This window comes from Paroedura picta, chromosome 1 (assembly GCF_049243985.1).
Source record: "Paroedura picta isolate Pp20150507F chromosome 1, Ppicta_v3.0, whole genome shotgun sequence".
NCBI classification, from domain to species: Eukaryota; Metazoa; Chordata; class Lepidosauria; order Squamata; family Gekkonidae; genus Paroedura; species Paroedura picta.
The window spans coordinates 20,353,993-20,369,988 of record NC_135369.1 but is presented as its reverse complement, the minus strand read 5'-3'; the positions used below and the strand labels follow the sequence as shown (position 1 = coordinate 20,369,988).

General features: G+C 48.1%; 1 protein-coding gene across 10 annotated transcripts in view; it reads right to left on the bottom strand.

Moving 5' to 3' along the window:
- Positions 1–15,996, bottom strand: part of MEF2D (myocyte enhancer factor 2D) — a 203,601-nt gene that overhangs the window by 121,666 nt on the left and 65,939 nt on the right. The window lies entirely within an intron of this gene.

The window sequence follows — 15,996 nt, the reverse complement described above, 5'->3', positions numbered from 1 at the left end:
GAATGTGTGTGAATGGACAATTGCCGATCTTAAGCACCTTGAGAAGGCAACCCAGGTTTGGGAAACAATCGAGAACTTGGCGCTGGAGCCTGAGGAGGGTGGGCTGTGGGAAGAGGAGAGACTTCAGGGTATCACACCATAGACTCCTCCTTCCAAAGCAGCCATTTTCTCCAGGGAAACTGATCCTTGTTAGCGGGAGACCAGTTGTAATTCTGGGGCTCTCCGGCCACCACTTGGCGGCTGGCAACTCTACTGGATAGGGAGGGGTTCAGGGACGGGCAAACTGTGGCTCTCCATATTCCATGGACTACAATTCCCATGAGCCCCTGCCAGCAGCATGTTAGAAGGGGCTCATGGGAATTGTAGTCCATGAACATCTGGAAAGTTACATTCATAGAGTCTACCCTTCAGGACAGCCATTTTCTTCAGGGGAATGGATCTCTGTTGCTTGGAGATAAGTTCTAACTCCAGGAGATCTCCAAGACCCACCTGGAGGTTGGCAACCTTAGAAGGCTTTGCTCAAGCTTGTAGTCACGAGAAAACTGATAGCACCACCACTCCATGGGGGAGCCAGGAGATTTTGTCTTCCCAAGGTCAGCCGCTCTTCGCAAACCACCCGCCTGCCCCCCTCCATGCATTCCCATGTACAGACAACAGCTGTTGGTAGGTCTGTCATCAATAGAGCCATCAAAAGGCCAGAGGGGACCGAGATAAAAACCCAGATTTCCTCTAGGCTGCACAACTTCAAGCTACAGGAGAGAACAAATTGCAGGTCCAAATGCTCGCCCGCCAAAACAGAAATCTCCAGGCATGGAACGCTATTGTGGCTTTAAATCTAGAGTCGCCCCCATCTCCCAGAAGATCACGTCCACCGCCATTTTATCTTCACACCCGCCTTGTAAGGCGTTCTCGACAGAGAGGCTGACCCCTAAGGGCTAGGACAGGTGACGATTTGAATCAGATTCTCCTCAGGCCTGGCCCGACGTTCTGATCTCTACCCCACACTGAGCACTCAAATACCGATAGCTCTTTCAAGGCTGCTATTATTAATTATTTTCAAAGCCTCCAACACATTTCTCTGACACAGCGGTGTGACCTACACGGGGCTTTTACTGGAAGTGGGCTCTCGAGAGGCAAAAGGTCTAGGAAGGCAGGCCAGCCTCGCCATTCTACCTCTTCCGCACCAAGGGGGAGCTGCCAGCGGGCAAGGAGATTACATGGCATCAGCGATTCTGGGAAGGAGCGATGTCTTGCCGAGTGCCTGCCCGGAGCAAAGCAAGGCCAAGCGGGTGGATTGTCTCAGCCCAGCGCTAGGCCAGGAAAATGTAAAAGCAGGCCGGAGGGAGCTGAAGGGGAGGGGGGTGGAGGGATATGGTTTATAGTCTCTAGGCTTGCAAAGGGCTGCAAGTAATTATGAGAAGTAATTTCCCAAGGAAACGAGGGCTTTCGAGCTCCTTCAAAGGGAAGACCCAGTCCTGGCTGAAAGTAAGGAAACTATCAAGACTTATTACAGAGGAGGGCTGGCCGGCCTAAAGAAGCCTTTTCCTCCTGCTGCTTTGACACAGGAAAAGGCCAAATTGCTACCATGCCACTTCGAACATGGAAAAGCCAGCCCAAAACACTGCTGGGGCCATCCAGACCCTTGTTCATTTAGCAGTGGGACCTAGGAAGATGCTTCCAAGTGACACACAAGTAGGATGTCAAGGCAATGGCCCCCTCCGGGGGAGGGGTGTTAATGAAGTAGGGGACACTGCCTTCAACCATGGAGGTTCCTCTCTCTCTGTTAATAGATGAGCATTTACCTCTTCTACGTAGAGTAGGGTCTAGTCCAGGGGTAGTCAAACTGTGGCCCTCCAGATGTCCATGGACTACAATTCCAATGAGGCCCTGTCTGCAAATGCTGGCAGGGGCTCACGGGAATTGTAGTCCATGGACATCTGGAGGGCCACAGTTTGACTACCCCTGGTCTAGTCACTGCCTAGATATGAGACATCTGGTTAACTGACTTCATTTCCACGATGGAAAGTATAAAAGTGTCCTGTTGTTGGTTTTCCCGGGTATCTAGTGGGCCACTGAGAATGCTGGACTGGATGGACCACTGATCTGTTCCAGCAGGGCTGATCTTACATTGAAGGAAGCAGATATAGAAAATACACAGTTCAGTATGCAGATGTTGAACTGCTTATAATTGCAATCATTTTTGCAAGAATCAACAGAAGGGGCCCGTTGTGCCTGTGGACATTCAGAGACTAAGGAAATGGAAGCTGAGCCTGATATCCAAAATTGTTGTTCGGGATTTGCCAGTTCCTGGGCACAGCCAGTGACTGAAGAGACTTAAGGACCAATCACAGGCCTCCGTCAAAAATCACACAGAATGGCAGGAGCTGCAAAAAGTGTATATAAGTTCCACAGTTCCGATTGTTGTTATTCAGTATTTCTGGTTCCAGTAAAGTAGTCTGCTTGTTGGCGCTGAGTGTTCATGTCTTATTGAGCCCACAGATTTAATAGAGCCAAAAAAGGTTTTGAATCTACAGACTTTAGTAAACCTGACAGCACAGAGGGAAAAAATAATAACCGATAAATACATTTTTAAAGACAAGATTACTCAGCTTCTGGAGCACTAATCTAGGGACATCGTGATGCTATGAATATGTGAAACTAAGAACAGAAAATATTTCAGGAATCACAAGTCTGTTTATGTCTCAAGTGTGCCTCTAAATCAACAATAATAAATCAACAACAAATAGAATCGTAGAATCATAGAGTTGAAGGGACCTCCAGGGTCATCTAGTCCAGCCCCCTGCACAATGCAGGAACTATCTGCCCACCTATGGTGACCCCAATTTCATGCCCAGGTGATCCCACCATCAAAAATCTCTAGAATGCAGCCTGGCCTGGAGGAAATTCGCCTACCACCTTACAGCAGCAATTAGCAATACTCTGGGTATGAAAGGAAGGGCCACAAGAGACAAACACCGACACATCCCTTCCTGCCCACCTACCCACAATCTGCCTCAGTTCATAAAAACAGCATTTCTGTCAGATGACTAACTAGCCTCTGCTTAAAAACTTCCAAAGAAGGAGAACTCACCACCTCCCAAGGACGCCTGTTCCACTGAGGAACCGCTCTAACTGTCAGGAACTTCTTCCGTGTGTTTGGCCAAAAATTCTTTTGAATTAATTTCAACACATTGGTTCTAGTCCGACCCCCTGGAGCAGGGGTAGTCAAACTGCGGCCCTCCAGATGTCCATGGACTACAATTCCCAGGAGCCCCAGCAAGCAAATGCTGACAGGGGCTCCTGGGAATTGCAGTCCATGGACATCTGGAGGGCCGCAGTTTGACTACCCCCTGGAGCAACAGAAAACAGCTCTGCTTCATCTTCTTTATGACAGCCCCTCAAGTATTTGAAGATGTTCATCATATCACCTTTTAGTTGTCTTCTCTCCAGGCTAAACAGACCAAGCTCTCTCAACCTTTCCTCATACGACTTGGTCTCCAAACCCCTCACCATCTTCCTAGCCCTCTTCTGGTCACATTCCAGTTTCTCTACCTCTTTCTTCAGTTGTGGTGCCCAAAACTGAACAAGGTACTCCAAGTGAGGTCTAACCAGAGTGGAGTAAAGTGGCAACATCACCTCGCGTGATCTCAACACTATACTTCTTTTAATACAGCCCAAAATCCTGTTTGCCTTTTTAGCCATCGAGCCACACTGCTGACTCACGTTCAGTGTATGGTCTACTCAACCCCCAGATCCTTTTCACACATACCACTGCCAAGACAAGTCTCACCCATCCTGCAGTGATGCATTTGATTTTTCTTACCTAAATGCAGAACTGTATATTTTCAATATTAAAATTCATTTTATTCATTTTAGCCCAGTTTTCCAGCCTGTCAAGATCATCCTGTATCGTGATTCTGCCTTCCCTGCGGGCCTCGGCTGGGAGGCGGGGGGGGGGGGGCTTCGGGGCCGGCAAAGGGAGAGCCCAGCCACGTCTGTGACGCGGTGGGGCTGGCCCTTTGCTGGCCCCGAAGCCCAAGGTTGGCCGGGAGGTGGACCAGGGGGGGGGGAGCTTCGGGGCCGACAAAGGCAGGGACCCTGTTCCTTTCCCCAGGCCAGGGATTCTAGCGCCCGCTGTATTTTGCATACAGCGGGCTTGCTTTCTAGTTAATAAAATAATAATACTATGGGGGAAAGCCTCCCATTGACCCCTGTTTGTCAGCTGCCACTCCAAGCAGCAGTACAGATTTTTTTCTTTTAAAGCCAGCATTGCATACAGTTTAATGTCACTTCCAGGGGAAGCCTTTACATGGCATCATGTCACTCTAGGAATTGCCAGAAACTCTATGGTTTTGCCACAGTTTCTGGCAATTCCTACATTGAATGTTGTCACTTCCTGTTTTCCCAGGAAATTATGTCATAAACACTGCACACCCCATGTCCTCCCCCCCCCCCCCCAAGCTCCCACACAACCTGACAATTCTAACTTTGTCTGAACCGGAGACCACCTAGGTGACAGCTCATTCTGTTCTCCACTTCTGCTAGGGCAAATGAATGGAGAATGAAATGAAACAAGATGTACAGGGAACAGAGTGAGCACGTACCGTGAACTTATTTGCTTCTTGCTCCTGAGAAGTCAACACCTCCTTCCCCCTCATCCATCAAAGGTCCCTTTCCCACAACCAACCCGCAATAAAATATGACTTTCCATCCATCCAGAAAGAGAGAGAGAGAGGGAGGGAGCGAAGGGGGGGGGGGGAGAGAGATGCAGAGACCATTAAGCTCCCAGCTCCAGCCCACACCCCTTTCGGCACCCTGCAGGGCATGAATCAACCAAGCACCAGCTCTCGGCACAAAGATGGTGCCATCAGTTATCTTCCTGTCACTATTGTCATTGCGAAAATTCAGACTCCTGGTAATGAGGGGGTTCGGCATGACAGATGAGAGCTACCCTCATTAAAAAAATTACCCAAAAGAGAAATGAATATCTCTGCTCTCCCGAGTTACTATTCCCATCCCGAGCGGGATTGTGTTCTCCAGGCCACCCAGCAGTGATGGTTGTGTGTGTGAGTAAGTGCATGTCCCCATCAAGAAGTGAAAATGGAGGAACTGCATAAGCAGCGATGGGCTTTGGACCAGATTCCTTCTTGCAGATGAGCTACAGAGAATCTGGGACTCGGAAGTCAGGCGGATTTTGAGGCTGGCTATTGCAACAGCAGATTTTAGAGGTGAGGAGGAGAAGAAACTATTGAGAGCCACACAGGGAAGTGAAGGGCTGTTTCCAGCAGAATGGGGCCCAGATTCAATTTAGAGGGGAGGGAGAGCTAAGGGGGAAAGGGGAGGGACCCAATCTAGAGAGGGCTGAATTGAGGCAGGCAAACATGTGGGGCTTCATGGGAGAACGCTACATTTTAGGATTATGGGTCTGAATCAAACTATTTTCTGCTTGGCCTGAGCTTCTGCTCCTCAGTTTTTCATATGTATTAATGGATTGATTCTGTTGGTTTTTCATTTATTTATCATAACATGGTTTTAAGTGTTGTAACTCGCCAGGAGACCCCTGGGGTGCACGACAACTAAAATGAGGGTTGTTGTTGTTGTTAGGTGCGAAGTCGTGTCCGACCCATCGCGACCCCATGGACAATGATCCTCCAGGCCTTCCTGTCCTCCACCATTCCCCGGAGTCCATTTAGGTTTGCCCCGACTGCTTCAGTGACTCCATCCAGCCACATCATTCTCTGTCGTCCCCTTCTTCTTTCACCCTCGATCGCTCCCAGCATTAAGCTCTTCTCCAGGGAGTCCTTTCTTCTCATGAGGTGGCCAAAGTATTGGAGTTTCATCTTCAAAATGAGGGTGCAGGACAACTAAAATTAATTAATATATTCTGCTATTGCCCCTGGACCTGCTTCTATCAGGCTACACCTCCAAGGCACAGGGCACAATAAATCTCCTTGTGTACACCAAGTAGGATATCAGGGATAAGGTTAGGCTCATCCCTTCTGCCTAACAATCTAGTTTTCCATAGGCAGGGATTTCTTTTTCAAGCGGAGCATTCAGATATTTTATTTAATCTCTCACTTCCTAAAGCCTGAGGTGGTTAAATTCCTGGGAAAGGCCTAAGAACGGAAGTAGAGCCCTTCTGCATCAGACTAGTGGTCTCTAATACAACATCCTGTTCCTTTGGAGAGCCAATGGGGCACAAAGGCCAATCTCTCATGTTGCTTCCTGGCACTGGTATTCAGAGGTTGACTGCCTCTGGATGTGGAGGTTCCCCTTTAGTTGCCACTGATAGATCTCCATCCATGAATCTGTCTAATCCCCCTTTCAAAGCTCTTTTCTTTTTTACTACTGAAGCAGTAAAATAAATATAAAGTTGGTAAAACAGTAAAGTATACTTCTAGATGAATTCCCACCACACATGGATTTCATTCCCCCTCCATGGCTTCAAACCTTCCAGAAACTTTACAGCTTAGATCAAGATCTGATACAAAGGCAGCTGCGTTGTAGAGATGAATTCAGGAGATGATTATGTACTTTGCTGGCCAAAACAAAAACCCAACCTAGATTGAAACTATGGCATTTCCAGTTAATGGGATCTCAGAAGAGTTGGTTTTTATATGCCGCTTTTTCTCTACCCGAAGGACGCCCAAAGTGGCTTACAATCGCCTTCCATTTCCTCTCCCCACAACAGACCCCCTTGTGAAGTAGATGGGGCAGAGAGAGCTCTGATAGGACTGCTCAGCCAGAACAGCTTGATAGATAAGCCCAAGATAGATTTGGAGGTCTCCAAATACTAACCAGAACTGACCCTGCTTACCTTCCAAGATTAACAATATCAGGCTAGCCTGCACCATCCAGCTCAGAAGCCAAGCAGGGTCAGTACTGAGAACCAGTTTGGTGTCATGGTTAGGAGTGTGGACTTCTAATCTGGCAAGCTGGGTTCGATTCTGCACTCCCCCACATGCAGCCAGCTGGGTGACCCTGGGCTCTTCACGGCACTGATAAAGCTGTTCTGACCGAGCAGTAATATCAGGGCTCTCTCAGCCTCACCTACCTCACAGGGTGTCTGTTGTGGGGAGAGGAAAGGGAAGGCGACTGTAAGCCGCTTTGAGCCTCCTTCGGGTAAAGTGGCATATAAGAACCAACTCTTCTTCTTCCTCTTCCTTCTTCCTTCTTCCTTCTTCCTTCTTCCTTCTTCCTTCTTCCTTCTTCCTCTTCCTCTTCCTCTTCCTCTTCCTCTTCCTCTTCCTCTTCCTCTTCCTCTTCCTCTTCCTCTTCCTCTTCTTCTTCTTCTTCTTCTTCTTCTTCTTCTTCTTCTAGGAAGGCTCTGCAGAGAACACCAATGACAAATCCCCTCTGCTTCTCACTTGCCTGGGTCGCCATGAGTCAAGCAGATAGGACCACACTGCTCAGAGATTGTAATTTTACTGATGTTTTATTGGGGTTTTATTGTAAACCGCCATGAGCCAGCCTGGCCCAGGAGTAGCGGTCAATAAATTTAAAAATAAAATAAGTAAAATAAAATAGAGACTTGATGGCATTTATATACATATCCACAAATTCCTAAGGAAGTGGTGTCACACTCCCCAAATACTGTCTTGATTTTCATAGAATCCTAGAGTTGGAAGGGGCCATACAGGCCATCTAGTCCAACCCCCTGCTCAACGCAGGATCAGCCCTAAGCATCCTAAAGCATCCAAGAAAAGTGTGTATCCAACCTTTGCTTGAAGACTGCCAGTGAGGGGGAGCTCACCACCTCCTTAGGCAGCCTATTCCACTGCTGAACTACTGAACTACCGAACTACTGAACTACTCTGACTTTACTTAAAGTAGTTCCATCTTATGCTGTGGGGAGAGGAAAGGGAAGGTGATTGTAAGCCACTCTGAGACTCCTTCGGGCACTGAAAAGCAGAGTATAAAAACCAGCTCTTCATCTTATCTCTTTGAACCCGAGGCAGCACAAATTGCAGCAGTCAGGTTCCAAGAACGCAAATTACAGATAGCCCAATTTAAAAAATTAAAATGTGGCTTAAAACACACCTTGAGCAGTCAACATTTAAACCACATGAGAAGCAAGCCAGAATACTGAGGCGGATTCAGCCTCCACCAAACGCACTTTGGAATTAGACAGCCTTTAAAATGTAACAAAGAAAGGCTTCCCCACTCTTTTTGGCCTTTCTGCAAGACAGGGCCTGCCACAGGAGAGCCCTGTGATCTCACTGCAGTCATACAATTACAAGCAAGAGCACCTTAAACTGAAGGCTACCTGCAGGTCATGACTGGGGCAGGGAAATATCCAGGGAGATGCAGTATGGTGAGTGGAATAGAATCACACAGAGTTGGAAGGGGCCATGCAGGCCATCTAGTCCAACACACACACCCTGCCCAGGTAACGCAGGATCAGCCTAAAGCATCCATGATAAGTATTTGTCTAGCTGTTGCTTGAAGACCGCCAGTGTGGGAGAGCTCCCCACCTCATCAGGCAGCCGATTCCACTGCTGAAGTACTCTGAATGGGGAGGGGGGGGAATCCTGATGTATAGCCGATATCATTCTACACGTAATTTAAACCCATTACTGCGGGTCTTCTCCTCTGCTGCCAACAGAAACCTTTCCCTGCTCTCCTCTAAATGACAACCTTTCAAATACTCAAGGACCGCAATCATATCCCCCCCCCTCAACCTTCTCTTCTCTAGGCTGAACACTCTCAAGTCCCTCAGGCATTCCTCCTAGGGCTTGGTCCCCAGGCCCCAGGATCATTCTCATCACTCTCCTCTGCACCCTCTCAATTTTGGCTATGCCCTGTTTGAAGTGATGCTTCTAGAACTGCACACAGGACTCCAAGTGCGGTTTGACCAATGCAGTTTACAACAGAACTATGATACCTTGCAATTTGGATGCGATACGTATGGCTGCGAAAGTTGGACCATAAGGAAGGCCGAGCGTCAGAGAATTGAGGCTTTTGAACTCTGGTGATGGAGAAGACTCTTGTGAGTCCCTTGGACTGCAAGGCGAACAAAACGGTCAGTCCTAGAGGAGATCAACCCTGACTGCTCTTTAGAAGGCCAGATCCTGAAGATGAAACTCAAATACTTTGGCCACCTCATGAGAAGGAAGGACTCCCTGGAGAAGAGCCTAATGCTGGGAGCGATCGAGGGCAAAAGAAGAAGGGGACGACAGAGAATGAGGTGGTTGGATGGAGTCACTGAAGCACATAACAACAACAACACGGAAGCCCAAGGCCATGATGAGCTTTAAAAGTAATAACCAGCATGCTGGATTGGGTCTGGAACCAAACAGCTAACCAATGCAGTAGCTGAGGCCTGAAAATTAAGAGAAAGGCTTTTTTACCCTGCTTCTCTCTCTCCAAAGATGTCTCATAAGATGTCTCATAACGGCTGACATTCGCCTTCCCTTCCTCTCCCTACCATAAGCACCCTATGAGGTAGGTGGGGCAGAGAGAGTTCTGAGAGAACTGTGACTGGCCCAAGGCAGGCTTCATAGGGAGGAGGAATGGGGAATCCAACCCAGCTCTCCAGATTAGAGTCCACTGCTTTTAACCACTACGTTGCACTGGCCAGGAGTTGCCACCACATTTTGTACCAATGGGAACTTCCAAGAAGCCTTCAAGAGGCAGCTCCAGGTAGACAGTTGTACAGTAATCTAGACTAGAGGTCACGGTGCCCTTAACCAGACAAGCTAGGTCAACAGCATTATTTATTTATTTATTTATTTATTATTTGAATTTATATATCACCGTTCCCATTCGGGCTCACAGCGGTTTACACAATAAAAGAGTAAAAATACAATAAAACCCCTAAAATACCCCGATTACATTGTTAAAAATTATTAAACTAAAAGATGGTGGCACTAATTAATCAATTTATCCCCTCGACCAGCCAGGCCACAGCCTTGCCATCCTACTGACGAGAGTGGGAACCGATGGACACAATGGAGATGGAGATAAGAATCTGAAAATTTAGATAAGGAGGAAGAAGCGAAGCAAACCACTTACGCATGGGACAGAACGCAACGGCGGCAAAACCCAGAATATCCAATTATGCACATGGCTACTCCGGAGCCGCTTCTGGTTGCGCCCTGGTCCCGGGAAGCTCCACTTTCTTCCGCATCTCGCTAACTCGGCTTTTTCGGCAGCATATGTTGACTCTGCGCCCGGATGCTGCCTGCAGCGTGCATAATTGGTGATTTTAGTGGCTGCCATTCCACCTCGAATGCGGAACTTCCACTCCGTGCACAATGGGCCTAACACAAGAACAACCATGCGTAGCACTCCCTAGAGGTGCTGCCAACCAGCCACTGAAAGAGACCCCGGCTACATTCCGGGAATTCCAAGAGCAGAGGGGCAGCCGTGTGAAGACTGCTGCACTGTTCAAAAAGGCATAGAAGGAAAAATACTTCTGAGCAAGGAGAAGGGAAGCAAAGTCATAAAGCAGGGTCAGCACCAAGGCTGTAGGGCCTGCTGGTGGTCAGAGCCAGCTTGATGTAGTGGTTAGGAGTGTCGACTTCTAATCTGGCAAGCTGGGTTTCATTCCCCATTCCCCCACATGCAGCCAGCTGGGTGACCTTGGGCTCACCACAGTACTGATAAGGCTGTTTTGACAGAGCAGCAAAATCAGGGCTCTCTCAGCCTCACCCACCTCACAGGGTGTCTGCTGTGGGGAGAGGAAAGGGAAGGCTACTGTAAGCCACTTTGAGACTCCTTCAGGGAGAGAAAAGCGGCATATAAGAACCAACTCTTTTTCAGTAATATCAGGGCTCTCTCAGCCTCACCCACCTCACTGGGTGTCTGCTGTGGGGAGAGGAAAGGGAAGGCTGCTGTAAGCCACTTTGAGACTCCTTCAGGGAGAGAAAAGCGGCATATAAGAACCAACTCTTCTGCTGCCGCTGTGGCATTCTCAGTGCAGCTCACTGGGCTGCAGGAACAACATCCCATTGAAGGAGGAGGGTGGCCCTTAGTGATGAACGAGGGCTGGCAAGGAGGGGAGGACAGAGGGGGCTAATCCTTGGCTGATCAGGACACCTCTCCCTCCCGGGGCCTGTAGGATCCCTTGCCACTAGACCGAAAGCAAAGCAGCCTTTTGTGTACATGGAGGAATCTGTTGCTGGCTCTTAAACAGCAGCTGAAAATGCAAAACAAAAATTAGGACAGCTGGTGATCAGCTGCAGCCGCTCACTCATAAGGAACTAATTCTGCACAGGCACAAATGCAATCGGTTTTTGTAATTTTTTTTTAAAGACAGATATGCTGTTTCACAGGCCTGCCTAGGGCTCATGGCAAGACATGGGTCTGCGGAAGCTCTGCCAGGGGAGTGCAATCAAACCCCATCTCAAGCCTGGAAGTAACCCAGAAGCCAAAGTAGTGCTGAGGTCAGGACTCTCTTGGTATATGCTTCTGTGTCTGTGTGCTGGCCGGAGCTCCTGGGAATTGTAGTCCATGGACATCTGGAGAGTCACTGGATAGGACAGGGGTAGTCAAACTGCGGCCCTCCAGATGTCCATGGACTACAATTCCCAGGAGCCCCCTGCCAGCAAATGCTGGCAGGGGGCTCCTGGGAATTGTAGTCCATGGACATCTGGAGGGCCGCAGTTTAACTACCCCTGGGATAGGACTTAATGCCTGAATGCTGCATGGGGCATCCCTGAAAACCTGAACCTGAACTAGTGGAGGTTGGGTGTTTTTTTGTTTGGTTTTTGGTTTTTAATGCCGTCTCCAGTTAATAGGTTTCAGACAACAGCAATGGAAAAAAGACCCCTCTTTTTCTGAAGTGCTGGAGATCTGTTGCCATTTGGGGAGGAACCATATCTCAGTGGGAGAGCAGACATATGTAGATTGGTCCAGTTTGGCATTGCATAAGAGCCCTGATAGGTCAGGCTAATGGCCCATCCATTAAGCTCTGCTGGATCAGACCATTGGTCCATCTAGCCCAGCATCCTGTCACACACAGTGGCCAACCAGTTCCTCCGGATGGCCAGCAAGAGGGCATAGAGGTTGAGGCCTTCCTGATGTTGCTTCCTGTCTCAGAGATTCAGAGGTTTAGTTCCCCTCAATCACCATGGCTAGTAGCCACTGACAGACTTATCCTCCATGAATTTACGGAATCCCCCTTTTAAAGCTGTTCATTCTGGTGGCCATCACTCTGTCCTCTGGCAGCAAATCCCACATTTTAATCACTACTGGTGTAAATAAGTATTTCCTTCTATCCATCCTGAGCCTACTGCCCATCAGCGTCACTGGATGCTCTCAAGTTCTAGTATTTGGGGAAAGGAAGAAAAATGTGTCTTTGTCAACTCTCTCCACCCCATGCTTAATTTTATAAACCTCTCTCAGGTCCCCACCCCCAACCCTCGGTCATATCTTTTGAAAACTGAAATCCCCAGACTCATCAGCCTTTCCTCAGAGGAGGAGGAGGAAGGGGAAGAGGAAGAGTTGGTTATTATATGCCGCTTTTCTCTACCCAAAGGAGGCTCAAAAAGGCTTACAGTCGCCTTCCCTTTCCTCTCCCCACAACAGACACCCTGTGGGGTGGGGGAGGCTGAGAGAGCCCTGAGATTACTGCTCGGTCAGAACAGCTTTATCAGTGCCATGGTGAGCCTAAGATCACCCAGCTGGCTGCACGTGGGGGAGTGAAGAATCGAACCCGGCATGCCAGATTAGAAGTCCGCACTCCTAACCACTACACCAAACTGGCTCTCGCAGCACCGGAGGGCCCGCTTCCCCAAAATCCTGGAGCAGGACCCATGCATGAGCATGGAAAAGCATAAGCCTGGGTGCAAACCCTTGCAGCCGCCTCCCTCTCTCCCGACACCCCCACCCTTTGCCACCCTCTCCCCAAATCCCAAGAGTCTCCTAAAAGAAAAACAAACCCAACCTCCGCTGGTGCATCTGCTTCCCCCTCAGCAAACCCACAAATGAAACATAGGCCGATTTTCAAAGAAGAAGGGGAGGGGGGGGGAAGGTGTCAAGAGGAAGACGACCGCAAAGGAATCCTGGCACACAGCTTCATGAAAGCACTTGTGAATAACAAGGTGGGCCACGGGGAAGGCTGGCTTCCTGCTTGCTGGCACGGAAAGTCTCAAGTTGTTTTCGCAGCAGCAATGCAAAGCGATCAAGGCCTCAGCGGGTAGGCTGCTTTGGCTCCCAGGGGGCAAGGCCTTCCGCCATCTCAGAACTACCTTTCCTCGACTTTCAACAGGCCCTCGAGCCGAATTACACCTTTCTAAGGCTGCTGACTTTGGAGGGTTAACTCGGTTTGGGGTTGCACCGTTAAGACGCTTTAGAATCATAGAATCCTAGAGTTGGAAGGGGCCACACAGGCCATCTAGCCCAACCCCCTGCTCTACGCAGGATCAGCCCTAAGCATCCTAAAGCATCCAAGAAAAGTGTGCATCCAACCTTTGCTTGAAGACTGCCACTTTCACCACAGTGCCAGCAGCACGGCCAGGCCTCTATCAGAATAGAGCCCAGATTCAGGGTTACATCTTGCCTGTTAGAGGCATGGATTAGCCGAGGGGTTGCATCCATGCCTATGGATTTACAAGCTCTCATTTCCTCCTTACATACAGAGAAATGACTTAAAGCAATTTTCAAGTTTACAAACAGCTGATCCTTTTCATACTGTACCCGAGCACTCCCTTTGTGTTTTGAGTACTGCGGATTGGGCCTCAGCAGATCCAGGAGTATATAAAATATTGTGCATTTTTAAGAGCTGCCCATGTTACCTCTTAAGAATATTTATCGCCACTCACTTCCTGCGAGTAAGGTCTATTTTGTTTGTTGGTTTGTATTTTGATTTTTAGGCTGCCACTCCTGGAGGCTGGCTCCTGGCGAGTCACAAATAATCATCACCCAGTAAAAACCCATTAAAACCTATTAACCCCCTCATGATGAATTTTAGGTCCATTCTGCATATGATGATATTTATATTTGTTTAATCCAGGCTTTTACTACCAGGATTTCATTAAAGCCTGGGGTTTCTTGATAGCCTTGGAAGAGTTTCCCAAATGAGTTAATTAACGTTGTATATATATATATTTTTAAAAATTGTTAAACATTTATTGGTGATATAACCACATAATGAGAGCCTCTTGTGGCGCAGAGTGGTAAGGCAGCAGATATGCAGTCTGAAAGCTCTGCCCATGAGGTTGGGAGTTCGATCCCAGCAGGCTCAAGGTTGACTCAGCCTTCCATCCTTCCGAGGTCGGTAAAATGAGTACCCAGCTTGCTGGGAGGTAAAAGGTAATGACTGGGGAAGGCACTGGCAAACCACCCCGTATTGAGTCTGCCAAGAAAACGCTAGAGGGCGTCACCCTAAGGGTCAGACATGACTCAGTGCTTGCACAGGGGATACCTTTACCTTTACCTTTAACCATATATGGTCATGTTGACCTGCCCCCCCCTCCCAAAATGGCCTAAGATGGGCCTGGATGGGGTAGGAAGGGGAGGGGCCCCAGGTGTGCGTGTCCACAGCTCTGCTTCCCAGCCATATTCTGCACAGTCGGACCACTTCTGGGGTTTCTAGAAGTCTGGAGAAAGTTTCAGGGGTTTCTCAAAAGCAAAAAAGTTGAGACAGGCTGGTTTTATGCATGTAGTACTCAGTTTGAATTTTACCACTGAGGAAGGCTTTTACGCAAAACGCGTTTTATTCTTGAATTTTGAGATAATTGGTACCTTTTTACCTGTATTTATGTTTGGCCGTTTGTTAGTATAGGCATAGATATTTATATGCAAAACCACAGGCATGTGTTTTTTAAATCACATTTTAGCGCATCTGAATGTATAATTAAATATATTTGATATTCTGTACATTAGCACTGTGTGCTTAGCTAAACTCTGGTTTCATTTTATTTATTTTTTTCGCAACCTTTGTGGTTAACTTTCCTCCACCACCGCTCTCCTCATGCCAATGAGATCACTGCCCTAAAAACTTCACACACACAGTCGGCACAATGTCCTTGGCTCTTCTCTGCCTTCTTTACTGTACCCATTTACTCGGGAAGAGCTGTTTTATTTGTTTCGATTTTAAAACCTGCTTTTCTCCTCAATGGAGACACAAAGCTTTTTACACCTTCTTTCCCTCTCCTCCATTTTACCATCACAACACCCACATTGTGTGGCAGGTTAGGCACAGTGAGGATTTGAATTTGGGTCCCAAAACCCCTAGTCTGTTAGATTACTGCAGCGTGGCAAAGTGTACTGTAGCATGCACCCAACAAAACGAGATTTGTCCAATGTTTATGCCACAAAACATATTGGTCTTTGAAGCCGTACTAGATGTTTAGGCTGGTTTTGCAGGAGGACAGAGTCAGGACAGACAAAAAATATTTCTGCACATGATGCTCAAGTAACATACGGAATTCATTGCCACAGCAACAAGCGACAGTACCAGGTTCAGATGGCATTTAAGACAAAAACCATGAAAATGGAGGGGGTCTATGATGGATCAACGGAACCTCTGTATTCAGAAGCAGTATATCTTAGAATGCCAAGTGCCTGGTGAAAAATATATAAAGGGGGCTGTGACATGTTTTGTTGGAGGACCTTCGAGAAGCCACCTCTGCAATCCGGGCAACAGACCAGACAGACGTCTGGTCTGGATCTAGAAAGGCAAGATCCTGATGAGGGATTAGAATCGAGATCCCAAAAGTTTACAAAAGTTCCCAGAAATCTTTCCTCGAGGAGTTTCCCCCTGATCTAACAACTGTCTCAGAATAGCACAAGCAGGAAAACAAGCCCTACCCCCACCGACACACCACCAGAATCTATTTTGGGAATTCCAAAAAAAAAAACCCAACCCAGAATGAGTATTAATACCAACAGGAAAACAGTACAATAAAGGAAGTGAGGCCAAAGGCAGGCTGGATTCACTGGTTGCATTCCAAGGTTTTCCCCCCCTCTGCGATCTAATCTGGGGAGCCGGGCCAGGCCTTTCGGGTACCGGTTCCAAAAAGCCATAACACCATCCGTTTCTTTAAAAAG